This window comes from Ascaphus truei, chromosome 2 (genome assembly GCF_040206685.1).
Source record: "Ascaphus truei isolate aAscTru1 chromosome 2, aAscTru1.hap1, whole genome shotgun sequence".
Classification (NCBI taxonomy): domain Eukaryota; kingdom Metazoa; phylum Chordata; class Amphibia; order Anura; family Ascaphidae; genus Ascaphus; species Ascaphus truei.
The window spans coordinates 451915744-451942772 of record NC_134484.1 but is presented as its reverse complement, the minus strand read 5'-3'; positions in this window follow the sequence as shown (position 1 = coordinate 451942772).

Below are 27029 nucleotides of genomic sequence, written 5' to 3'. Positions count from 1 at the left end.
ACAAACGTTCTGTATGCCACCACTCTGATTTCACTCTCAAACATACATTTTGGGTTACTGCAAATTGTGCTCATGTCATTACTTCCATAAAGAAATATAATTTAGTGCTTACAAGCAAGGTATCCTCACCGGTGAGGATACCTTGCTTGTATCTCTACACAGCCTGGCGCACGCAAAGATAAAGTGAAAGAAAAAGAAAAAAACGGACGAATTTTGAAGACATCAGTGAGTAATCTCATTTATTATTTCAATGTTGAAGCTTCCCCAGGTGTTATGGTTCATATAGCAGCGGGACTTATGTATGGGGTCTGGGTGGGTTTTAGGACTTCCCCTAGACAACCCTTCACAGTCGCCGCCAGACCACATCCCAACTAGGGGTTATTCATTATTCAGCTCCTTTACTCCTCTGTTCATCCGGACAAAGCAGCAAACTATTATTCAGGTGGATTTATGCCCTGCAGCACTGGTTAATTGAGGGGGTCGTGTACCTCAATGTTCTCTCTATAATTTAGTGCTTAGCCCTAACAAGCCTTTTTTAAAGCTACAGGAAAAGTGCTTCTATATTGCTACAAATATTGTGCCGAAAACAGGAAACACACCTGATGTTTCTGATAGTCACTTCTGCATCAAACATGTACTGCACAAACATCTGTTTGTCAGGCTCTCCCAACAATAGAGCATATAATTTCTGTCTTCCACCTACTCATCCAAATTTGGCTATTGCAGTATTTCTGCTTTCAAATACATAATAGAGCAGCAAGTAGCTTTTGTGTACTATCATCCAATCATTTAAAAACATGGCAATCTTGCGAAATACTGTATACTTGCACAGCTGCAGGAATTAGCATACTATCCTTCTTACAAAAACAAACAGGTGAACCATTCTGATTGTCCTTAGTGCACAGTAAGTGCTATTTCAATGTTCTCGTTATTAAAAAGGGGGTAGATTTAACTCAGGCTGTGTGGGAATGGAAGTGTAAGGACTCTTCCACACTTCCATCCATATTTGGAGTATTTTCTAGCCTGAGAAGGCTCATTGATTGGATTTTTCCCCCCACAAAATGTATATATATCCTATTTTGAACTCCCTTTCATTTTTACTGGATACCTTTCTAGGTTTGCAAGAAATGCATATGTATCAGCCCGGCTGCTATGAAAGGGGTTAACTTTATCTGCCCTATTGTATTTCCCTGTCCACTAAAAGTTTAAGGGGAGAGGTAAGAAGTAGAGCTGCACATAGTAGGTTGTCTGGTGTAGTACCAGGAATAATTTGGGTGTGAATTCAGGATAGAGAAACCGGACACATGTTCTAAAGTCAAGTAAGTATTGCACTGTGCTTGAGGCAGAATGCTAAAGTGATGGCGTAAAGTACCAGTAAGAAGCACCACCACATGTTGTCCCAATATCATAGGATTGGGTACAGAGAGAGAAAGGGGACCCCAGCTGGGAGCCTGGAAAGAGAGGAATAGAGAAAGCTACTAAGGGCACGTTTAGCAATGACCTGTGTTAACTTCAAAATCCCGAAAGTAATGTGCCTCCTCAGCACTGCAAGCATGCAGCTGAGGAGTAGTTGTGACCATAAAGAGTGAAAATAAAGAGTCTGTTTCAAAACTACAAAATTCCTGGCGCCAATCTGTACCCTCTGCATATATGCCCAGCTTGCGTGGACCATCACCTTGGATGAAAGTAATGCACCCTGAGTAGCCCCCAGCACATACATATTCTGCCTTTTGTAAAGAGCACCTTGGATCTATGAACAAAGCTGGGGTTAGTGGTCTGAGGATATAGCCCTGCCCTATTATTCATTGAAGAATTGCTTAGTCCAACCCCTGTAAAGACTCTCTTGGATCACCACCCTAACACCCTAAGATTCTTCACCTGTTTGGCCGAATCACAGGATCTTCCTGTCAGGAGGAGTAGTTTTATTTGGACTTTCGTTATTAAAGACATTTTAAAAGTTCCTGGCACTCAACGGTCTTCCTTCCTATCCGGCTAATAGCTCAAACCCATCTCTGACAGTGCTAACTCAAAGAAAGGACTGTATATCTACATTCAGTTTCTACAGCTTTGGTATCAAATCTAAAATAATCTACCATCACCAGTAGGGTGTTACAAATAGGTGAAAGAGGAACCTTTGTTCTTTACAAAACTGAAGTCAGACTACTTCACTAAGACAGTACGTTTGGGGGAAAGGGAAAAAGAAAGGGATATGAGCCAACAAGGGACAAACACATATTTATTTATGCATTTATATCACATATAAAGTTGATTCTGAATACCATACAACAATACTGCACTTCCACAATTCTCCCCTGTTATTTATCCAGAAGATCATGTATAGATGGAGGGGTTATTGCATTGAGATGTAAGGACGCACAGGGAGCTACAGTATGAATAAAGACTACTTCTCTCGATCCATTTTTAGCACGAGGCACATATTTTGCTAAGATGTTACAGAGACGGAAACCCAGGCAGCAAAATAAATGATTCTTTTAGGAGTAAGCAGAAGTTAATTATATATTTGAAAAGACGGTTATACGCTACTATGCTCAGAGAATGTGGTTTTAGTTGACAGAGCAGATGTCATAGGGAAACTGAGTGTGTATGTCTGGAAAGTCAATGATATCTATACCATACTATAACCTCTGCTGCTGCCCCCACAAGAGCCTTCTTGAGTTACTTTTATAGTTACGGCATAAATGAAGCATTCCATTTTCTGAGTTGTCCGGCCAGAGCAATATTTGCTCTAATTAGCTACATAATTCTAATTGTTAAGTCGTATCAATTCCACTTTCTTATAGAGAAGCTCATTCTAGAGGTGATAATGTTTATCTAATTGGTGTTAGCCCTTTAATCCAGTCAGTGTACAGTAGCTTCTGCAACCAGGTTCTACTGTTCTTAGTAGACCAGCATATATTTCCCTCCAAAATAACATTAAACATGTACAGTCTTAAGTTGGTTGGGACTTCCTACCTATCCGGAGAAACTGATAATGTTTTCTTTTTAACAGTATTCCTATAGAATGCTCACTACACTCTTAAAATTATTCTAATCACTACTGCATTCATAGAGAGCAGCTCTAACACACACCCTCTTTCCTATAGCTTTTCTGTGGTTATTTAACTTCCATTGAAGAGTGGTCAGGTGGAACCCAAGCTGGCCAAATTAGTGCCATTTACCTACCCTATTCTTCCAGTGATGGAAGAGACCTCCAATACAGTACTGTAAGACTCCGGTTGGCGAAAAACACACATTTATGGTGAAGCCCATATTAGCATTATAACATATAACCTTCATCATTGTAAGACCTGCTGCTACCTCTAGGCAGTGCTATCGTATGCTGGCTAACACATTTGCTAGCTAAACGTCACGTGTATGTTCAATAGATAACTAGTGGAATTCACCTGTGCTGCAGTTTGCCTTCCCACTAACATTTTACCTAAGATCAGTGTCAAAGCAGTACAACTAAAGGACACCAATGTTTACTTTTTTTCCCTCATGCCCAGTCATGACTTCTTTCCACATTGGTTGTCTTCACCTTTAACCGCTAGGCCAGAATTCAGGCTAGCAGGTAGAGATGCCTAGTTAGTCACTGGAGTATGATCTCATAGATAATTTCCAGTCTATTTCTGGGTCTTCAACCAGGTCCTCTTTATTAACTTACTCTCCCACTTTGTCTTTCCTTTACAGTTTACAACATCACAGCAAAAACTGCCCACCCACTAGAAATTGTCTCTGCCATTTTTTTTATCTATACTATGGAGTAACTTCCTACACCGTTTTCATTTGTGATGACATTTTATGGATATTACTTGTATGGCAACAGACAATCACCACTAAGAGGCTTGCAATGAATGATAATCCATATACAGTAACCACCATTTTACAAACCACTGCTATCTCTATGGCTACAATATATTCCCATAATTGGCTTTAATGTACAGTTGTTTATATCTGAGCTATTCTTGACCATCAAAACTGCACTATATCACTCTCTTACTAGTGAACAGCAAATTACTTGTTTGCATTTTCTTTACTACCGGAATCCTTCCATCCTCAGGCTGCTAATATTTGATCCTTTTACCCCATTTACATCAGTCCTAAAATTTGTACCAGTGATGCTGTGGGGATCGGAAAGAACAATTAGCAGAATAAATCATTCACATCTGGTCTTCTTCCATTTCAGGTTGATTTGAAATGTACTTGTTAAAATATTTAAACTAACCACTAGGCCTTCTCCACTGGTCCCTTTTCTTCTTGATCCAGGCCTGGAAAATAATAGTTTTCTATTGTAGAAAAAGCACAAGTTGGTATAAGTCAGAGATTTCTTCCTAGACGCAGAGCTCAGGAAATTATATGTTTTTTAGAGACAAGTGCCATACCGAAATCTGAAATATTTAATCATTTGAAATTTAAATTATTATTGCTGCTAGATGTGCCTTTGCCTTCTAATGGCAGAGTCCGGAAATTCCCGTCTTTGTTTAATTTTACAATAACAAATAGCATATTTAGGGGCGCCAGACATCCTGTATATACGGAATTGTCCTCTAGTTCCATTATCCCCGGAAGGTCTGTCGGGACGCATAATTGTCCCATATTTTAGGGGCAATGGGACAATCCAGGGACGAAGGTCGGCCGGTAGTGACGGGAGGAAAAGGATGGCAGCGGTGCTGCGGCAGAAGGCGGGGCGATGGTGGCTGTGAAGGACGACCATGGCGGCAGCAGCAAAGGGCAATGATGGAGCCCGCCCCAGCGGTATGACCAGAAAATCAATTGCAAGGGGGGCTTTGAGGGGAAGAAGGGGTCTGTGAGGAGGAGAGGAGATGTGAGGAGGGGGCTGTGAGGGGGATGACTGTGAGGGGGAGAGGAAAGGCTGTGAGGAGGAGGGGGCTGTGAGGATGAGGCAGAGGGGGCAGTGAGGAGGAAGAAGAGTAGGTTGTGAGTACAAGGAGGAGGGGTGCTGTGAGGATGAGGAGGGCTGTAACGAGTAATAGGGGACTGTGAGGAGGACTATACTACACTATAGCAGCCCCTGATGTGATAACATCAAGGAGGACACAAGGATACTATAAGGTGACATAGAGTCAGTACTATCGTGGTATACTTTGCGGATGTAAACAACAAAACAGGTAGCGCTAACCGCAATGTGTGTGATGTAGTAACTATTACCTTATATACTAAATAAAACTATACATAAGGGGCTGCCTAGGACACAAAGCCTGACCCCCTGGTCAGGAAAACAGTATGGACAGGGAATAGTTCCGTGGGCGCCTATAAACTTTACCACTATAAAGGATATACGAAAACCAAGCCTGTTGGTTGTGAAGATTGTTGATCCTCACGGTGGGCTTGAAAACAAAGAGAAAGCACAACACATAGCGTAATACTGTTGAAACATTAAACAAACAACATATAAGACAACATATAACAACTGAATACTGAAATGGTATTTTTAGGACAATAAAATCATTTAATAACAATTGATATTTGATATAATGCACAATTTGCATGGACATATAGATTTAAGCAATAAAAATCTGAATAGGTGGTTCAACTGCTCCGTAGCACCAATGTTGATGATAGCAATGCCTACTCACCAGATGGAATAGGTTTGCAGGCAGTGGATATTTTAGAGAGTATCCCCTCTCATCTGTGTGCTGCTCTCTGCTTAGCTGGCGTCTCTGTCGGCTCGTGGGTGCAGCTCATCAGCGGGGACTCCTGCAGCTCCAGGAAGCACGTCCGAGCAGATGGAACTCAGCTGCAGCTGATTCAGCACGATGTCAGCCACGGACCACCGTGAGCTCGTCTATCTGCTGCTCACTGCTAGCTGGCGTCTCTATCCGCTCGTGGACGCAACTTGTCAGCAGGTACTCCTGCAGGGCGCCAAGCAGGGCGCTTGAATAATGGGAAACCGCAACAGCTGGTTCAACTCGTCGGCGGCTATAAGGGATGGTTAGCTAGCAGCTCACGTTGATTCACCGATGTACGGGGGGTATTACACCAATGTGTGCGGGGCTTGAACCTCCACCCTACGCGTTTCAAGAGCGATCTGCTCTCTTCCTCAGGGGTATATGAATAAAAAAGTCCAAAATGTCCTTTAAATACTGACTTCACCATTTGGGTAAATAGTTCCACCTGTAGCTAATTGCACATGCGCTGTGCTTGTAATAAAGTTGCTCTTAGTGTGTTTGCAATCAGACACTGCACAGTGAAAATGTCTTTGGACAATATAGCAAAAAGCTACTTACTATTTTGTACAGCTGTTATACATAATGACAACATTAAACATAACACAATATACAATGAACATATACTACTAACAACATATATATTTACACATAACACAATAAACAATGAACATATACTACTAACAACATATATATTTATGTATATAAACAAAAAAAAATGCATAATTTTAAGGTAGGACAAAAAAAAAATTATTTAATATAATATGCAAATTATGATTAGATAAAATGTATTAAACCAGTGATAGTGTGCTTATTTATGTAGGAGGAACCTACTGCTATAAGCGAATTTAAACACTAATGTATATGACATGTCACCTTATGTGGATGTATTTGGTACTAACCCACCAAAAAGCATTTCAAATCAAATTCTACATTTAAGCCCATTGGGGACAGAGGACATAACTCATAAATCCAATAGGACTCTCTTCTCCCCAATAGGCTCAATGTGTTACCTCCTCTCCAGTGTGGTACAATGCGCTCTATTCCTACGCACCTCAAACCTTTTGGGTCTTTATTGTGCACCTGAAGAAAATGATTGGACACATTGTGTGTGACTAAACCAGTTTTAATATTGTATATATGTTCATACAAACGTCTTTTTATAGCTCGCGTTGTCATACCCACATACTGCAGACCACACGGACATTCAAGTAAATATATAACAAAGGAACTACTACATGTAATATGTTGTTTAATTTTATACTGTTTATGTGTTTTATTTGATATAAAATTTATTTTTTTGTTACTGTTTGTATGAACATATATACAATATTAAAACTGGTTTAGTCACACACAATGTGTCCAATCATTTTCTTCAGGTGCACAATAAAGACCCAAAAGGTTTGAGGTGCGTAGGAATAGAGCGCATTGTACCACACTGGAGAGGAGGTAACACATTGAGCCTATTGGGGAGAAGAGAGTCCTATTGGATTTATGAGTTATGTCCTCTGTCCCCAATGGGCTTAAATGTAGAATTCGATTTGAAATCCTTTTTGGTGGGTTAGTACCAAATACATCCACATAAGGTGACATGTCATATACATTAGTGTTTAAATTCGCTTATAGCAGTAGGTTCCTCCTACATAAATAAGCACACTATCACTGGTTTAATACATTTTATCTAATCATAATTTGCATATTATATTAAATAATTTTTTTTTTTTTGTCCTACCTTAAAATTATGCATTTTTTGTTTTGTTTTTGTTTATATACATAAATATATATGTTGTTAGTAGTATATGTTCATTGTTTATTGTGTTATGTGTAAATATATATGTTGTTAGTAGTATACAGTATGTTCATTGTATATTGTGTTATGTTTAATGTTGTCATTATGTATAACAGCTGTACAAAATAGTAAGTAGCTTTTTGCTATATTGTCCAAAGACATTTTCACTGTGCAGTGTCTGATTGCAAACACACTAAGAGCAACTTTATTACAAGCACAGCGCATGTGCAATTAGCTACAGATGGAACTATTTACCCAAATGGTGAAGTCAGTATTTAAAGGACATTTTGGACTTTTTTATTCATATACCCCTGAGGAAGAGAGCAGATCGCTCTTGAAACGCGTAGGGTGGAGGTTCAAGCCCCGCACACATTGGTGTAGTACCCCCCGTACATCGGTGAATCAACGTGAGCTGCTAGCTAACCATCCCTTATAGCCGCCGACGAGTTGAACCAGCTGTTGCGGTTTCCCATTATTCAAGCGCCCTGCTTGGCGCCCTGCAGGAGTACCTGCTGACAAGTTGCGTCCACGAGCGGATAGAGACGCCAGCTAGCAGTGAGCAGCAGATAGACGAGCTCACGGTGGTCCGTGGCTGACATCTTGCTGAATCAGCTGCAGCTGAGTTCCATCTGCTCAGACGTGCTTCCTGGAGCTGCAGGAGTCCCCGCTGATGAGCTGCACCCACGAGCCGACAGAGACGCCAGCTAAGCAGAGAGCAGCACACAGATGAGAGGGGATACTCTCTAAAATATCCACTGCCTGCAAACCTATTCCATCTGGTGAGTAGGCATTGCTATCATCAACATTGGTGCTACGGAGCAGTTGAACCACCTATTCGAATTTTTATTGCTTAAATCTATATGTCCATGCAAATTGTGCATTATATCAAATATTAATTGTTATTAAATGATTTTATTGTCCTAAAAATACCATTTCAGTATTCAGCTGTTATATGTTGTCTTATATGTTGTTTGTTTAATGTTTCAACAGTATTACGCTATGTGTTGTGCTTTCTCTTTGTTTTCAAGCCCACCGTGAGGATCAACAATCTTCACAACCAACAGGCTTGGTTTTCGTATATCCTTTATAGTGGTAAAGTTTATAGGCGCCCACGGAACTATACTTTGCGGATGTACATCTTTTTGTCCTTTAATGCGGAGACGCCATACCTCTGCTGCCGCACTATTCATTTCTTGCTTGTAAGTAAGAATAGAGGCTTAGTGGCCTAATATATCTTTTACTTAAGCTAAGAGATCTGTGGTTTGTCTTTTTGTATCTTGCATAAGTAATAAGGTTAGTTTGGTCTGATCTATCCTTCATAAATCCATGCTGACTATTACTTATAATTTTGTTTTTCATTAAGTGTTCCTGAATATTATGCCGTACTAAATCTTCAAGTAGCTTCCCCACTATTGATGTCAGGCTTACAGTCCAGATATTCTGGGTAATGACATGCAAATGAGCACAGTGTCACTCATCCATTTTAACATGCCTTCCTCTGGATCAATATACTGTAAGTACAAATATAGGATACAGTATCTGTCTGTAAGGAATCCGCTCCTAGGTTTGGCCGGAACTCACTCTTACAGAGCTATGGAGCTTTCAGACAAACTTCTCCTTGATCGGACAATCAGCATCACCTGTGCTTGCAATCACTGCAGGCTGAATGCCTCCTGTGCAGCTCTGTCCCTATTCGCTAGCCATACTATTTAGAGTCAGCACTTCCCTCCAGAAAGTTGCTGAGCATAAACCAAGTCCTAATTGGTTGTAACTGTGTTTGCCACAAACACTCCTGCCTTAGCCATTCCTGCTTCCCGTGCTGAAGCGCTGGATTCCCCAGCACTCAAAGCTTCGTTGTTCCTGTTGCCTATCGGCATATCCCTCGTGCAGAGGCTTGAATCTGTGTTCCTGTTGCCTGTCTGCATTTCCTGATCCCAGTGACCTCCCAGTGGCCTCCGCTACTCACAGCTGTACCCGGCTAGGGAGCGCTGTTCTGTGCCGACGCGCTGGATCCTCTGTGCTATACCTTCTGCAATCTTCCTGCTTTCAGAGGCCTCCACTTCTCACAGCTTTACCCGGCTAGGGAGAGCTGTTCTGTGCTGAAGCACTGGATCCCCTGTTCCTGTTACTTTCTTCCTGAAGTTCTTCAACACTGAAGCAGCTTCGCTCAAGCTTCCTGTTGCTGAACCCCAGCATGGATATCGTTAACCCCGCCTTCTTTAATCCTGACCACGGCTTGTCCACGGATTACCCTGCCTTCTCCGAACCTGACCCGGCTATGTTTGACCACGGAATCTGCACTCCGGACCTGACTCCGTGGCCTAAGGTCAATGTATTCACATCCCCACCTCAGCCCCTCGGTCCGGTCCAGGTTTGTGGCGAGCACGACCGTTACACTGTCGTCTAAATTTACCGCAGGTTGTACTTGATAGACGTATGTCTTTTTTTTTCAACCTCATCTACTATGTAACTGTGTAACATGGTTCCCTATAAGCTTATGCCTGCCGCATTACACGGCTTTTCAGCACAGCCTGGGTGAAAGAAGTGCATGGCCAGTATCCCTACTCACAGACAGCTGTTTCAAACTTTTGGGTCTCATCAGGGTGAGGCTGGTTATACTGGCTTTGCAATGTGAAGCTGGAAGTGGCCACAGTACAACCAGACACAAAATAAGTTATGAGGAGTAAAAAAGTGAGGAGTGATATTTGTATTTGCTGTGCATTGTACGGGGAGGGTGTTTGTCACTTTCTTTTAACCACCATGACTTATTTTGTATCCGGATAAAACAGATCACAAGATAAAAGTTGTGTTGTTTTTCTTTTGTTTTACAACTTGTGTTATAAGAATAGCAAAATGAAGCACTGATCCTGCTTCCCTCGCCCCTACGTTGCACATCATGCAGTGATTACACAGCAGATAAGAATTAACGTAATGACATGAAGATTAGCATACTAACAGGGTTGTTCCCTAACATCCAAAACACCTAATCCATCATTGTTAAATGTCGTTTAAATCACAAACGGTGGATCCGTTACTTAACCCTTAATTTTTGTCACCTATCAAATTTTAACATGAATATTTCCCTAGACCTTTGTCTGGTTTACAGAACTTCAGAGTCAGAAAATCCACTTCAAAGTAGCACTCACCAATTTGAGTTTATTACTTATTCCCCATTGTGAAGCCGGTACAGTAGTTGCTGCAAACCAGACACAGTTACAGAAGGTTGTGGTGGGAGAAAAAAATGGCACAAATCCAAAGACAAGCTATTTGCTAGTCTTCCACCGGTCCCCCAAACTTATTTTTACCTTGTTGTGACATGTCAGAGAGTAAAGTGCAAAGGAGGATTCTGGGTACTGACTGAGGGGTTCTTAACCATTTTGAACATAAATATTTCCATACAGGCGTTGTATTCTGTATTACTCCGCTCTTACAGCAATGTCTGGTTTAAAGAAGTAGAGAATGGCTTTTTTTTGGAGGGGCAGAGGGATCCATGGTTAACATGTCCAAGGACCATGGCTAACATGGACCTAACTTTACAGTGGACAGAGACAACAAGGACAATAAACTGAAGATAATATAAAGGAAACAATACTATTGTAGGGATGTCCTGGTTTGTCTGTCTACCTCCGCTGCTGGGTGCCTCTTGAGGGAACGTTCGGATGTTCCGCGGCGGCCCGGCAGCACAGGGCGCCGCCATGTTGTTGCGCAATAGTCAGGCGCGACTGTCAGAGCGGAGAGAGTTCGCGCATGCGCAGTGCGAAGCGTGAATGGCTGGCCAATCACAGGGAGGCTTTGCAGTAAACTACAACCCCCAGGAGCCTCAACGAAGTCACCTGACGCCAGGGAGCGAATAGGATTGCAGGGATTGCTTACAGGCAGGAAAGGGAAGCGTGGGGGAGAGACCACGCTAGCCAGAGGCCACTGTAGGAGCAAGGGGAGAGGTAGTGTGTGTGCAGGGGGTCAGTGACCCACCTGCATAGGCCAGATTCCCCCTCAGGCCCCAGTGTATACCCTGAGTCACCATAAGCTTGTGGTGCTGCAGGGACGCCCTATATAGGTAGCGACACCTAGTCACTTACTGCATAGACAGATAGGGACACAGTATCGTGGAGCTGCGGTTGGTGACAGTCGTTTGGGCCCAAGCTGCTGGACATCATCCACTCGTGAGAGACTGCGCTGGATCGGCGGATCCTTTTCAAAGTTTGTTGCCGGTCACCGCAGTGACCGGAAGGTATTTTATAAGTGCACCAACACCGGTAACAACAGGCACTGATCCCGCCTCGGGGAAGGACTCTTTGGGGACACTGGGTTGAGTGACCAGAGAACTGCGCATATATACATAACAGTGGACACGGTGTGGGGTGCACGCGGTGACGGGGAAGTGACATTTCTCTATAGGAGAGTGGCCGAGCCACCGGTAGACGTTATTGCATGTCAGTCAGTTCAATGCTATATCATATGTGTGTTATTACTTATAGTTATAAGATATGGTTCTACCCATGCGTATCAGTAAACGGTTACCAAACTGAAGTGTGTTACCATTGTTTTTGCCTAGGGGAATCTCACTTATTGGGGATCCTGGGTAAGTGCTGCCAAGACTCTATTATTACCCCAGGCTCCCAGTTAGCAGAGGCCCAGATCTCGCTGAGCCAGCAGGTGTGTACAGTACCAGTAGTCACTCTAGAGCAACAGGAAAGAGGGCTACACTTCTAATGTTTATGTAGCCAGGAACCCCTTGGGCTACTAAATTCCTCTGTGTAACACAAGTCCTTGTACCAGCGCAGGCAATGTTAGGGTTAATCTTTGCCCTTGCTGCAGTAAACAACTCCCTAGTAGTGACGGGGGGTGGGCCCAAGGCCTAGGTACTGCCCATTACCAAGGCTAAGACCTGGGATATTCCCCTGGTAACAAAAAGGGATTGCAGCCTAATGTAGTGTTCTGTGCTAGGGGGAAGAGTTTGTTGTTCTATCCTCTCCCCTCGGGGGGAGTGGGGTGTGTGTTCTAGTTCTATGCTGAGCCAGGGATCTGGTTTTCAGGCCTTCCCTCCCGCAGGGGAGTGGGGGCACCTACCCCTTACTCCACCAGGGAGTAGGGGAGTGAAGGAGAGACTCCTGGGGCCTCAAGCTCCTTGGGTTGGCTCCAGGGACCCAGAAGATATATGCTGTATGCTGATGACCAATAAAGACCCTTGTTTTTCTCCTGCCTGAGGATGCATTCCTGTCATTCGGGGTGAGGGAAAGAGGTTTCCTGCAGGGACTGACCTATCTATGATAGGCCCTGTTGGATGGAGGAGCTGCATCCCATAGAAAGCAGATAAGATCCGAAAACCTGTCATTTTTATCCGCACTATCATCGGCGGAAGCTCAGAATCAGGTGAGCAGCACTCCACCCGGTAACCAGAACCATATCTCTCTTAGAGGAGCGGAGGGGGGGAAGGGGTTACATTTAGAAGATCATTTACTTGTATCAAAATGTTAAACCGGAGTGCACTTTTTAAAGAGATTACTAATTAACCCATATCTTAAAGTGTAAACATATTTAAACGCTGAATTATTCAGAAGTTACAGAGAGATACGGTATTTCTCTGCCCCTTTGGAGTGGAGGACGTATTCTCTGGCTGCTAACATATTCACTGAGCAAATTAGTTGTGTTCGATAAGACCACTGATGAAGCATTATAGAAATTGGTACTGAGTCCTAGACTAACTAATATATGTACAGTATGTGTTTCAATGTGCTGTATATAAAATATATAGGATGCACCTGAATGTGTTAGTTCTGTATGGATATCTTTGTGAGGTGTTAAGGCCTAGTGCTTGGCACTAAGGCCTCGGGCATGGTCAGCGCTTAGGCGCTCACCCGTGCTGAGGCGCGCTGCTGCTCAGCAGTTAGGACCTGCAGCCTCAATGAGAGCGGCTTTAGCAGGGGCTCGCACACGCTTCCACACGCTTGCGTGCGGAAGCGTAGGTCTTACCAAATTTTAAGTTTCTGCGCTCGCTGGAGCGCAAGGCCGGTCACGTGACCGGTGCGCCCAATGAAGGCGAACCAGCTCCGTGACGTCACAGCCCCCCTCCACCCGCCGGCACGCCCCCGGACGGCACGCGGTCTAAGGCCAGGGAAAGCACCCGCTTTCCCTCAGCCTCAGCGCGCCTCCGCCGGGCTGGATTCACCCTGGACGCAGCCTAATGTGTACTTTATACTAGCTGTATTCAATCCTGTGCGGATAGATTTATTAAACCATGCAGTGCAGTCGTTATTGATAAATTACTATTCTATTTGCATATAAATAAAAAAAAGAAAAAGGCTGCACATAATGCATTTCTGATTACTACACAGTAAGTGCAGTCCTTCTCATTCTGCCAAATCTATGCTGTTGTTTCCAATCATATTACACTAGTTTTGCAGCTAAGAGACTTTAATTTAAAAAAAAAAAAATCGCCTGACTATCATAAATACGTTCAAATGAAAGTTTGTTATGAAATTAATGTCTCTTTGTATTCTCAATTGACACGTTTGATGAGGACACACAAATGCCTTTGGCCCAGCTTCGATAAGCTCCGTTAGCCTATGTAATGTGACCTAAGTTAACACCCATTAATCACAATCCAGTATCCACTCCAGTGAAACGCTTAGCGTTATTTTTAATGGACCGTTAAATGATATACAACACAGCCGAAATTATATGCATCCCGTATTTACTAGACTCTGTTAAGGTTAGTGCCTGGCAATAACATAATCATTGGTAAGTCGTCCGTAACTCTGGCTACTCCCATCAGGGTTGCCACCTTCTATTGAAGGCGAACCCAGAGACTTTCTGCAATTTAAATTTCATTTTTTTATTTAATTTATTTTATTTATAGATTTACTTCTCTTACCTTCTCCGGCGGCGGCAGCATCTCCCGGCATCTCCTCCTGCAAGGTCCCGCCACGTCCAATGGCACCGCTGTGCCATGACAACACAACGCCATTCGATATATTACGGAGCCATGTTGACGAGACCCTGCAGGAGGACATACCGCGCATGTCGCCGCAGGAGAAGGTAAGAGCCGAGGCACAGAGATTTCACAGGTAAGCCAGTGGCCCAGAGATATGTGGTTGAAACTCGTAGTCTCCGGGTTCAAACCCTGACTTTCATCGAGACTTAGGAGTGTCTTTTTGCATATGATTAGCTTGGTGAATGCGGCGTTGACTCCGAAAGAGTGCGAGACAGTCCTGTACTGTAGGTACCGACAAATTATTTGTTCTGATTGAACAGAGTTTAGTGAATCTGGACCCTTGTAAGGTAATGAGAAATGTGTGGAATTTTAATTTGCCTTTCAAGCTCTGCGTAGTTTACAAAGGCATTCCTGAAATAGGACATTCCACATTCTTTAGATTATACAAGTTGCCTGTAGTGTTGTTGCTGATTGTTTTAGAGGAGTCTTGCTGTCTCTGGTAAAACTTGACTTAACTGTTTCATCTCAACTCAGCGTCTTCTCATTTGATTTACTTTTAGACATACTGTAGTATAAGATAGAGATGAAGTATAAGCGGTCACTGCATAACGGAACTAAGCCAAAGAAAAATAAAATCAGCTTTATTGAACTTGAATGCTGCACATCACAGAGAGAACCTCTGACGCGTTTCGTCCCGTCGTGGGACTTTATGAGTGTCACAAAGTGACAATGTTGTCAATTTAGCAATACATTGATATTCTTAAAGACATAATAACATGTCAAAATTATAAACCTGATATCATAAAGACATGTTATTATGTCTTTAAGAATATCAATGTATTGCTAAATTGACAACATTGTCACTTTGTGACACTCATTGTACTTCTCCAGTGGGTTATAATTCCATATGTGTATTTTTTGTTTATTTGAATTTATGTCATTGATGCTACACATTACTTGTTCTTGTTTTTAATTTTTATATGTTTTTTGACATATTGGTATTCTTTTATATATGTGTATTGTTTGTCCTTGGTCTAGATACTGGTTTATCTTATGTTAGGCAACTATGATTCCTTTCATGGCTTTTCAACATGATTAGTTGATTGCCTACTACTGAGTGTGATTTTTTCTAAACCAATCAATAGAAAGGGTTTGCCTACAAAAGATACCCGTGTTGAGAGACTTTTTACTCTTTGATAAAGTCCCACGACGGGACGAAATGCGTCAGAGGTTCTCTCTGTGATGTGCAGCATTCAAGTTCAATAAAGCTGATTTTATTTTTCTTTGGCTGAATTCCGTTATGCAGTGACCGCCTATACTTCATCTCTATCTTACAAGAATTTGGCTGGAGCACGCAGTCAATTCTTCCTGGCTGGGGAGCCGTGTCTCCCTTCCAGCGTGAGCGCCCGGTGCCGCCCCCCCGGGGGAGTGCAAGGAGCGCCGGAGCGCACGGCATGCTAAGATCAGTTCCAGAGAAGCAGCTCACTTCAGGCGATGACGTCATCCACAAGCGCGGTGCTTGTGGAGCTGGGACCGGCAGGACAGGACGGGCAGTGAAGACACCAGGTCGGGTAAGATCAGCAGGTGGTAGTATTCCGTGAGTACACGAGAGGGGCATCCTACGGCTGCTTCTCATCCTGTCTCTATCTATCCCCTGCTCACTAGCCCCCCACCCAGGTATTTAGTCTGTATCCGGTCCTTTATATTGACTTTCAAAATTATATTGATTCAGTTTCAGCAAGGTTGCCATTTCATTGTTTATGTAAGAGGTTGCAAATATATCAACGGACAGTCGTGTGTGTTGTGGAGCACCGGACATTGCGGGGTTCATTCTCCTTACTATATACTGTATTATAAGTTCCTGTAGACGTGTGGTAGATGTGTTGTGGTTTGTGAAACCTTTTATGAGAGATTTTCATGAAAAACATTATAGTGTGCAGCACAAAGGAGTACGGGAGAAGGAGTGGCTTAGTGAGTAACGACACTGACTGGCACTGAGTGTGAAGCAGGGGAGCCTGGCTCAATTCCCAGTGTCGACTCCTTGTGACCTTGGGCAAGTCACTCTATCTCCCTTTGAACCTCAGGCACAATTTTTTTTACAGATTGTAAGTTCCACGGTGGCAGGGTCAAAATGCCTCTGTAAAGCGCTGCGTACAACTAGCAGCGCTATACAAGAACATGCTATATATATATATATATATAGTACACTGCTTGTAATAATATATATGAAATGAATGTTAAGTAGAGATGTGCCTAAATTTCTGTACTGGGCAAAATGTGCACTTTTTTTTTTTTTTGCAAAATCATCCAGAGGTTTGCTAGAGATTAGCTAAATTAACTCAATAATTAAGTCCACATTTTGGGCTCTGAATTGGAATGCATTTTCTAAAATACATTATCCAACGCTTGTCACAACTTTTGGGGTCGCTTAAACCTTCTATGTGGAAAAAAATGTGAAAAAAATTATGGCGTGCCAAACGTTGAATGTACATACATATGAAACCTGTACACTAGTGTTGACCTAGCCAAGCAGAAGAGGAAGCAGCATGGGAAGGTGCGTTATGAATAAGGGTGCCTCAAGAGAAAAAGAGACTGAGACCCTCTTCTGTACACTGCAGTTGTTTTGATTTATAATGGGGAATGAAGTTCCTACAGTAGGTGGTAATGTGATAATTATCTGTATCCTGTCCCTTTATAATCAGATTTATGACCCCCCTGTAATCAGATGTACTGTGCAAAGTTAGGGGTCTTTTTGTATGGTCCAATAAAGTCTACCAAATGTTATGAGTGAGCCCCCTCTGGATCTTTTTTCGTTCGTGCATAATGATGGTTTTTCTTCATTCATCATACTGTGTACATGCCTGTCGGATAACTGACTAGAAAGGAGGGGGTGGATAAGGCAGAGATGAGGGTAATGAAATACAAACTAACTTTCAGGAATATAATGTTCACAAGCTTCCAAAATAATATAAATATTTAAAGAGAAAGGAGATTACTGCTCCCCCCCTCTTCACCCCCTCCTCCCCCCACAGATTAGCACATCTCAGGGACGTGGGATTTCTGTGCCATATGCAACCTTACAAGACATACAAGACACCTACAAGCTCATATTGAACCCCCAAAATAACCACAAAATATATATAAGCATATAAGTGTCACAGAGGAGTGCTACTGAGCATGGCAATATATATTTATAACCAGAGACAGAACATGAAACACAGACAGAGCTCAGTGCACATCCAGTGAAACTTATATACGGTACAGTGCCTAAATATATATGTATAGATATGTATTAAATAAAATGGTCTTTTAGTTTAACATTTTGGCCAAAGTGTTGTAAGCCCCTGAGCCACTACACGGCAGACCACATCTCAAGGGTCCCTAACACTAATATAAATTCTTAATAAATCTGTGCATTACCAGGAAGAATGATTTATAATAAATTTGTCAAAATTAGTTGCATAGTTCTAAGTCTGATTGAAGCTTTTATTAACCTGTACATTACCAGGAAAAGCACTCTGTATTAGATTTGTCACAATCATACTGCAAGCAAGCAAGTTCCCCTGAGAGTGGGAGATGCTATGGAGTGAGCTTGTAACCATTTAAATGTGGGAGGGTGTGAGCTTCAATTAGGTAGGAGGTTGCCACCCTCCAATCAGCTAAGACTAGCTGAACAAGAATTGTAAAACATACAAGACACCTACAAGCTCATTTTGAACCCCCAAAATAACCACAACATATATATAAGCATATAAGTGTCACAGAGGAGTGCTACTGAGCATGGCAATATATATTTAAAACCAGAGACAGAACATGAAACACAGACAGAGCTCAGTGCACATCCAGTGAAACTTATACATGGTACAGTGCCTAAATATATATGTATATATGTATATTCTTGCAGCGCTATACAAGAACATGTATATATATATATTATATATATATATTTCTGTGCCATATGCAACCTTGAAGCTTATTGAAAGCTTGTGAATTACTCGTTTAGATATCGCATGGAAACGAATAGCCAAAACCGAATCATGTATTAACCCTCTGAGAGCCGGAGGGGCCACGGTGCCAGACTGCCATGGCCACTCCGGCACTCGCGGTCACATGATTGCAAAGTCCTCCTTTTCTATTTCCTCTTCCCCTACAAAAATAAGACATTTTTTTAATGACAAAGTTATTGGAGCCAATTCCCTTGAGTGTCAGACCCCATGACGTAGTAGCTACATCTAAAGTGCACCCACAGGGTTAATGAAAATGGCGAGATACATTTGTGTGTGTTTAATCAATAGACACCTAAGAGAGCAGGGCCAGCAGTCACATATGGAACCAAAACCAAAGAGTTAAAAGTGCAGACTGTGGCGTACAGTATATTAATTTAGCAGTGACTTGAATGTCCCACTGAGTAATTAGATGTACTTTATGTATAGAGAGTTAGGGTAGAAGTGGGATTTCTGATTTGTGAATTACACTGCTTAGCGAGCAGATAACTCTTCCGCTCCCTCTCTGGCGCACTAAGCCCAACCCCAAGTCATCTTTTAAACCTCTCGCTTATCTCCAGCACATTCCCATCTTCCTTTGAACATGCACTCAACACGCCCATTCTAAAGAAACCTTCCCTTGACCCAACCACTCTGTCAAAGATAAAAGTTAAAAAAAACAGCAGCGCACTGCCAAGGGAGCCAGGTTGTAGTTGTAATAAAATTATTTATTGAAAAACATCACCCAAGGGAGGTTCAGGAACCCTCCACACCTTGATAAAGCACTGGGAAGGTGCGAAATGCATAGGAGAATTCCTGAAGCTCCTTTGGGTGATGTTTTTCAATAAATAATTTTATTAGAACTACAACCTGGCTCGCTTGGCAGTGCGCTGCTGTTTATTTACTTTTATCTCTTGGATGTGTCAACTTGCAGCTGGTCTCTCCATACAAAGACGTTAAGAAGCTCTATGAGTGGGTAAGGACTTTAATTATATACTCAAGGAATCAACCCAAGAAGAAATGAGTGTCATTGTCTTATTCAAAAGTGTAGTAACTATGTACCTCCAATGAGGCTACAGCAGGGTGGGATACAGTACCATCTTTTTTCTGTACCCTTCAGAAGGATTTTCTACTTTATATACTGTATGAGATATCTCACTCATCCCATTACCCACTCCATGCAAGAGCTATTTCTTTTCTGTCCGTTCATTTCTAGACATTATATTGAATCATATTCCGGAACTATTAGAGCACCTGATTTCCTCCTTTCAATCTCTTTCTGTCAGGCTTGAACCTGTGATCTGTTCTGCTCAAGGCGGCAGCTCTGATCGAGCCAGATCAGCACCCGGATAGTTCCATGGCCTCTGTGTGCCTTTGAGCTGCTACTACTGCCCACACTGATACACCTCCTGGCTTCCTACAGTATTTAAGGCCAGCCCTTTCTGCCTCTTCTTTGCAAGATCAAGTAATTTGTTTGATTCCTGTTACTCTCTGCATCCTCCTTCAAAAGACCTGCCTGCTTTGACCCATGCCTGCCTGACTATTCTACCTGATGACTTGTGACTTGCTTGACCACTCTACCTGCCTCCCACCTGCCTCGACCTGCGCCTGCCTGACCCTGCACCTTCCCGATACTATGGACTGTGTACTACCAGGTCTGGATAGCTCCTGCCACAGGAATCCCCCTCGCTTTATAGAGCCCACAGTGACAGGCCTGACACTCTCTAACATGCTATCCTCTCTACCCTTTGCATCTAAGTTACTTGTGCAGCTTGTATACAACCGCTTCACTCCTTTTCTCTTCTCCAACTCCCTGCTTGTCCTCTACAGTTCACAGAGACAGCACTAACAAACGTGGCGGAAAAAAACCAGCTATGTTTAAGGGTCACTTTTCCTTGCTTATTCTCCTGGGTCTCTCTGCTGCCACTGACACTGTTTATCACCCTGTTCTTCTGCACACTCTCCACTCCCATTATTCAGCCCTCTCCAGGTTCACATCCGACCTATCCAACTGCTCTTTCGGTGTTTCCCACTCCGGTGTCTCCATCTCTTCACTCCCTCTTTCTGTTGGGGTCCCACAGAGCTCTGTCCATGGCCCTCTGCTCTTCTTACTCTACACCTCATATCTTGGTGAACTAATACAATTTTGTGGCTTTCAGTAACTCTACTGTATGCCAATCACACTCAAATGTACCTCTTCTCCCCTGACATTTCTCCCTTTCTCTTGTCCCATGTCACCAACTGTCTTTCTCAAATCTCCTCCCAGATGTCCTACCGTTACCGGAAGCTCAATATGTCCAAAACAGAACTAATAATCTTTCCCCCTTCCACTGTCACTCCTATACCCAAACTCTCCCTCACTGTCAATAATACCACAATCTTATCAAAACCCCAAAACCGTTGCCTAGGGGTCACCTTTAACTCTGGCCTCTCCATCATTCCTCATATTCACTCTAAGAATGCTGGGGAATGACAGAGGCTCAGGAAGGAAGATTAATGAAAAGGGGTTTAATCAGAGCAGAGTCAAAACAATCTGAGGTCATTCATAGGCAGGTTGCAGTATAATTTACGAGGTTAAGCAAAAGCAAAGTCCAGAACAGATCCAAGGTCATTCACTCTCAGGTTTTATGATGTGTCCACGGAGAGAGTCAATGAAAGTCTTAATAGTGTTGCTCAACAGAGGTAAATGCCCATGTAACAGGGGAGTTATCCCTGTTCAGGTAGTGTGCCTCTAATCCAGCAGTGTGGTGGTTAACTGCTGGTAGTCAATTAACACAAACCACCTGCCTGATTAGATGGTTTAGAAAAGCCTGTCTTTTGAGACAGGAAGTGAGACTCCTTAGCACACACCTGAGCTGAACTTGGAAACACTTGTCTTGAGCCCTGCCAGAAGAAACAGCAGAGCTGCTTTCAAGACACAGGGGAAACTTCTAAACCTGAATGCTGACAAACCCTGAAGAAAAGGTAGCAACCAGGGACAGAGAAGATTTTCCCTCCAAACCAAGGAAGGGCAGATGTCTTGAGTGACAAGCTGACCACAAGACAAAGAGGACAAGATTCTAACCTGGAGCCTGACATTTTCTGTGCACACAAGGGTGCGGATCTAGGAGAGCAGAGAAGCTTCCCCTACAGCTGCCCAGCTAACAGATAAGACTTTTTCATATAAGACTATTATCTAGGTCTGTGTATTGATAAATGTCTCCATGATTTGGGGCTGGAAAAGAGCCTAGCTAACCAACCCAGTCAGAGAGGGCTAAGCTACATGTGTAGATAGTCACCAAAGCAGAGATAGGTTTTCTTTGTTTGGCTCACTATTTTGCTTATGTTGTTTTTTTGCTGTGTTGTAAGCGACAGGCACAATAAAGCCTTGTTATGATTTCACCTTACAACAGTCTCCATTGTGTACTTCTGCACATGTCCTCCTACAGCCCAGAATCCGGATCAGAAGATCGGCTGGTAGACAGAGTTCCATGGAGCGGGCAACAGTGTTAGTAGTCAGCTCACACGCAGAGGTCCAGGGCAAGTGGCAAAGGTATGAAGTCAGGCCACAGGCAGAAGTTCAGGGCAAGCAGCAAACAGGAGGTCAGGGGGCAAGCTGGAGTCAGGAACCAGGTAATCTAAAGGTAGAAACCAAACAGTAGCAGGGAGCAACACAGCTAGCTCACAGGTAGCAGGAAAGTTGTGAAGCTAGGAAGAGATTTGAGGTGCCTTCCTATAGGCCAGGGCAATCACATGCTGCAGTTAGAACAGCTAACAGCTGACAGGCTGTAGACTAGGAGGCAGACCTTGTGCCTGAGTCCTGACATTCACAGGTAGGCAGCAGTATAACTTAAGGGGTTAGACAAAGGCAAAGTCCAAAATAGATCCGAGGTCATAACAGAGATCCAGCCACAGTGTTTGCAGACTTGCGAGACCCCCTTTGTTCTATCACTCACATTCCCACCTTGCTCTCCCCCCCTTCCCCACCACACCATACCTCTCTCGCTGCCCCCCACTCTCCAACATCTCTTTCTTTCCCACACCCCAACCACTCTCCCTCTCACAACCCCACTTCTCCCCTCCACACTCAATAACCCCGCCTCCACAAATGCACACTAAGCCCCATCCCCTACGCCCCCCCCCCTCCCCGATACACAGCTGTCGGCTGTCAGCATAGACTCATAGACCCTGAGAAAGTGAGAAATCTTCACGAAAAGCGTAGGGTGGTCCAGAGAATCTGTGTTGATTGTGGAAATTCCCGGCGTGAGACACAGACACGCAGTCCAAGCATACACGGTCGGATCCGAGAGGTCCACAATGTGGTTCTTGTTATACTTGATTGGGTTTTATGTGTCTACTGCAGTAAGCATAAATGTGAGTGCAATTGTTTATCACTTTTATATTTGTTCTATTTTTGTGGAATAAATCATATACACTACAAGAGTTGTCTCTGTTTGCTCTCCTTTTTTTAGTTAAAAAAATATATATATATAAATATATATATACACACACACGCGCACATACTGTACATATACATACATTCATCGAATATAAAACATGAATATCGGACTAGCAAATGTGAAAAATATATAGAATATTGTGCGGCTATTATAAATACATATGCCCTTTACCAAATGGTAAAAACCCATGAAAAAGGCTCAATATGTTTTGTTTTCACTGTACTTTTTATGCTTGAAAGGATAATTGCAGGTCTGAGTGAGGATCACACTAAACCAGTCTTACACTATAATTAGCCACTTCCCTGAGCGGTTACATTAAGAAACATTCAACTACCGAGGATTAAGGACATGGGTGTTAATATCTTTTTATACCCAATTTAAAGTAAAGCTGCAGAATTCCATCTGGGCAGAAAAGCATGACAAGGAAAGTAAATAGATACTGCAAAGAAAATTGGATAGGGCGTGTGCAAGTAAAAAGAAAAGGATGTGAATCTCGGGTAATCGTTTCTAATGAGAGAAAATACTGTAGCATTAGAAGCACACGTCCTGTAATTAGCTTGTGTAAACCTTCTTTTAAAGGCCTTACAACTATTACTGAGGTGGGGGCCTGTGTCCCTAGGAACCCTTATGGCGCCACACAAGGCCTACGGCCAGACAACGTATGAATGGTATAACGGCTTTATATATGCACTGGGTATCCGCAACAGCTGAGGGTCCTCGTTCGAGGGCACTTACTCATCACATATACATTAATACAGTTACACTCAGTGGTAACGCTGCACGGGTGTAAATCAGTGTCAGTATTGAGTGAGCATATATAAAAGAGATGACTGCTGGAACTACCTGATTTTTGAATAAAAGTTTTTTTTAGTGCTACACGGCTTTGGTCCAGCATATGTTCCAGCTTTTTTATTTGCAGTGTTTCTCCTGCCTTTTTCATTTTACATCAGTGTAGCCCTCTTTCCCCCTGACTAGACGGGCCTACGGGTGCTATCTTTACCTGCTGGCTCACAGAGATCTAAGCCTCCGCTACTGGGAGCCTGGGGCAACAATATACTAACTGGCAGCGCCTCCACCTGCCCAGGATCCCCAATATGTGAGATTCCCCTGAACAAGAACAACAAGAACAGTTCGCATATATATATATATATATAACGTATCCTTTACTGTATAGAATATATATATATCACAAGTAAACTTACGTCATCAACAAAATTTACTGTTATATAAATAAAAAATAATAAAATAAAAAAGACTTGACTATTCCCGGTACGCACTGCCGATGTTCTTTATATATATATATGTGAACTGTTCTTGTATATTATATATATGTAACGTATCCTTTACTGTATAGAATATATGCACACATATGAATAACCTTGATATACCAGTGGTCTCTACCACACGTCACTGTGCAGTAGTGTCCCCCCACCACCGTGTATATCCCACACCGTGTCCAGCGAAACCGACCAGTCCCTTGGTCACTTAACCCCCTGAGTGTCCCCAAGGAACCCACCCCCCCAAGGCGGGATCAGCGCCTGTAAGGTATCGGTATGTTGGAGCACTGGTGAAATACCTGCCGGGCGTTCCAACACCCGGTCGCTGACTCTTCAAAGGGATCCGCCGATCCAGCGTAGTCTCCCACGAGGAGTCCCACCGCAGGAGATGCCTCCACGTGCCGTGACATCCAATAACCTGAGCCCAGGCTAATGATGGCAGGCTCCTCACAGCAGCGCTGAGTCCCTGACTAGCTCTATACACTAATCAGACAAAGTCCCTGCCTATGGGCTGTTCCCTGCAGCAACCACAAGCTAGTGATGTCTCAGGGCCTGCACTGGGGCCTAAGGGGAATACTGGCCTATGCAGCGGGTCCCTGACCCCTGCACTCACGCCCCTCCTCTCCCCTTGCTATCCCAGTCTCCTCTGACGCGTGATCCCGGCTGCCCACTTCCCTATCCTGTCATCTGCAATCTCCCAACCCTATTGGCTCTCTAGGAACAGGTGACTGCGCAGAGGCTCATGGGAATCGTAGTCCCAGCTGAGAGCCTCCTCCTGACGGGACCCGCTTCGCGTGCTTTCCACTGCGCATGCACTATCTCTCTGCAAGGACCGCCACAGCTCTTGTGCCCCTGAGCATGCGTAAACCAATCCAACATGGCGGTGCCCTGCATCTGCAGTCACCGGGTGCCCATGGCCACACAGCCCTCCCTGGCGCGCGCAGAGGTGAGAAAGGGTCACCGGAACCTCAGGGCTACATCAGTATTGAATGAGCCACACAATCCTGGGTACGTTGGCTTTGTGATGGTGCCGGCACACACAGTGGGAGCTTGTTTTGTACTAACTGGTGTAGGCTTGTACTTTGAAAGCGTGTTTCAGAACCGCTGTGTCTTGTAGCCACAGAGGGTCCCCTCTGACAGCGCTCAAACTGTCGGCCACGTCCTGACCTGAATCCGCTCCTGTCACACGTGAACTCGTGTTTTTTTTAGCCACTCTCGGCCGAACCTGATAACACTCAGGCTCACGCAGCTCTGATCTCATCATCGCCGCCCCTTTTTAAAAGGCTCCTCTCCCTCCTAGTCCCACCTCTTGTACAGCTCTTATCATTGGCTGCTATTAAGTCCATTAACAGTCACATGTCCGTAGTACATTGGAGAGGTACCTGCCAGGGGGCAGTGTTAGTTTGTTGAGTGCATCACTCAGGGGGTTACACTTGGATGGTTTGTGTGTTTGCCAATCTCTGATGATTTACATTATGATGCAAATGGTCAGACTGAAGGCTATGTTACAGTATTTGCTTTAATATATTGTTGATACTTAGAAAACTGAGACAAAATTGAAAAACGGCTGCTATTTAATTATGATTCAGTAAAGAGGCATAATAACCCTTCTCAAATGGTGTTGGCCATTCCATACATTTTTGATCAATAAAGGGTATCGCAACTAAATGACTAAACACGGCCAATTTCAATATAACCATTATCATCGGGACAGGCGCCTCTCTCCCACAAATACATGAGATGTAGAGGTTCCCTCCTAGATTGCAGCTATACACTATGCACATATAGTATATAACATGCAGCTATACACTAAATATTACACGACAAATAAACCCCCTGGCTGCCAGAGAGATTTGTGACAGTTCAGGGTTACAATAAGAGCAGATTAGGTAGGACAGATACCATAGCAATTATTGCCAAACATTAAGTCCATATTTGAATTGCAGGATCTGCCATGTCCTGCCCACATGAAATATCACATGAAGATGAGCTTTGTTTAGGCAAGACATTTCCTGCAGTGAGCCCATCACAATAATAACCTTTTATCTTCAGACAATCTTTTTTTTAATCTTCACTGTACATTAGAACCACCACCATGCAGGCTTTGTGATGATAATTACACATTGCGCGTTCTCTTGTATTGCTGCCCAAGTGTTTACTGTATGTGCTGGAGGTGAGTCATAGTTCACAGAAAAGAATCGGCATTGCAACACAGATGATTGTAATATATAATTATTATGTAATAGATGATTATTTATATATGTAGGACACACTTCCAGTGGCAATCTTTTTTCAAGATTGGAACTGGGGCGGGAGGTCGATTGGTGCTGAACCGTTCTATTCTCAGCTCTGGGTTTCCCCCTCTCCCGATATACTACTTCCTGGGTACGACTTACAGTCATCCAATTGGCCCATGAGAACCGCATTGTGACGGGCAATGGTAACCAGGCTTCATAATAAAGTTTAAAGCCCTCTGGTTGCCCTTGTGTCCCGTGGGTGCCTAACAATATAAGCAAGGGGTCAGGTATCTTACATGTAAAAGTTTAAAGTGTCCCTGCTTTCCCACTTTTCATGGTCCCTTAACCCCAGACTCGTGAAACTTGCTGTGTGTAATTTTTAGGTTGGATATTTGGGTAAAAATGTAATTATTTTATTTGCAGGAGTTCGGGGTCCGGAGCTACCGGTAGTACCTTCATTCTACCCGGCGGGCAGGCACTATTTGCCGGTACACAAGTAGAATTACACCAGGGCTGCTCTGTGCCCCCCAGCCTCCTGATTTTCGATCCCAGTCCTATATCCAGCACACTCATGAGTCTCCCCAAGATCCCCCATGTATTAAAATATTTTTGGGGTGTTTTCAAATATTTCTTATAAGGCTCTATGTAACTTGCTCAAGCTACCAGTTAAGGTGCCAGCAAGT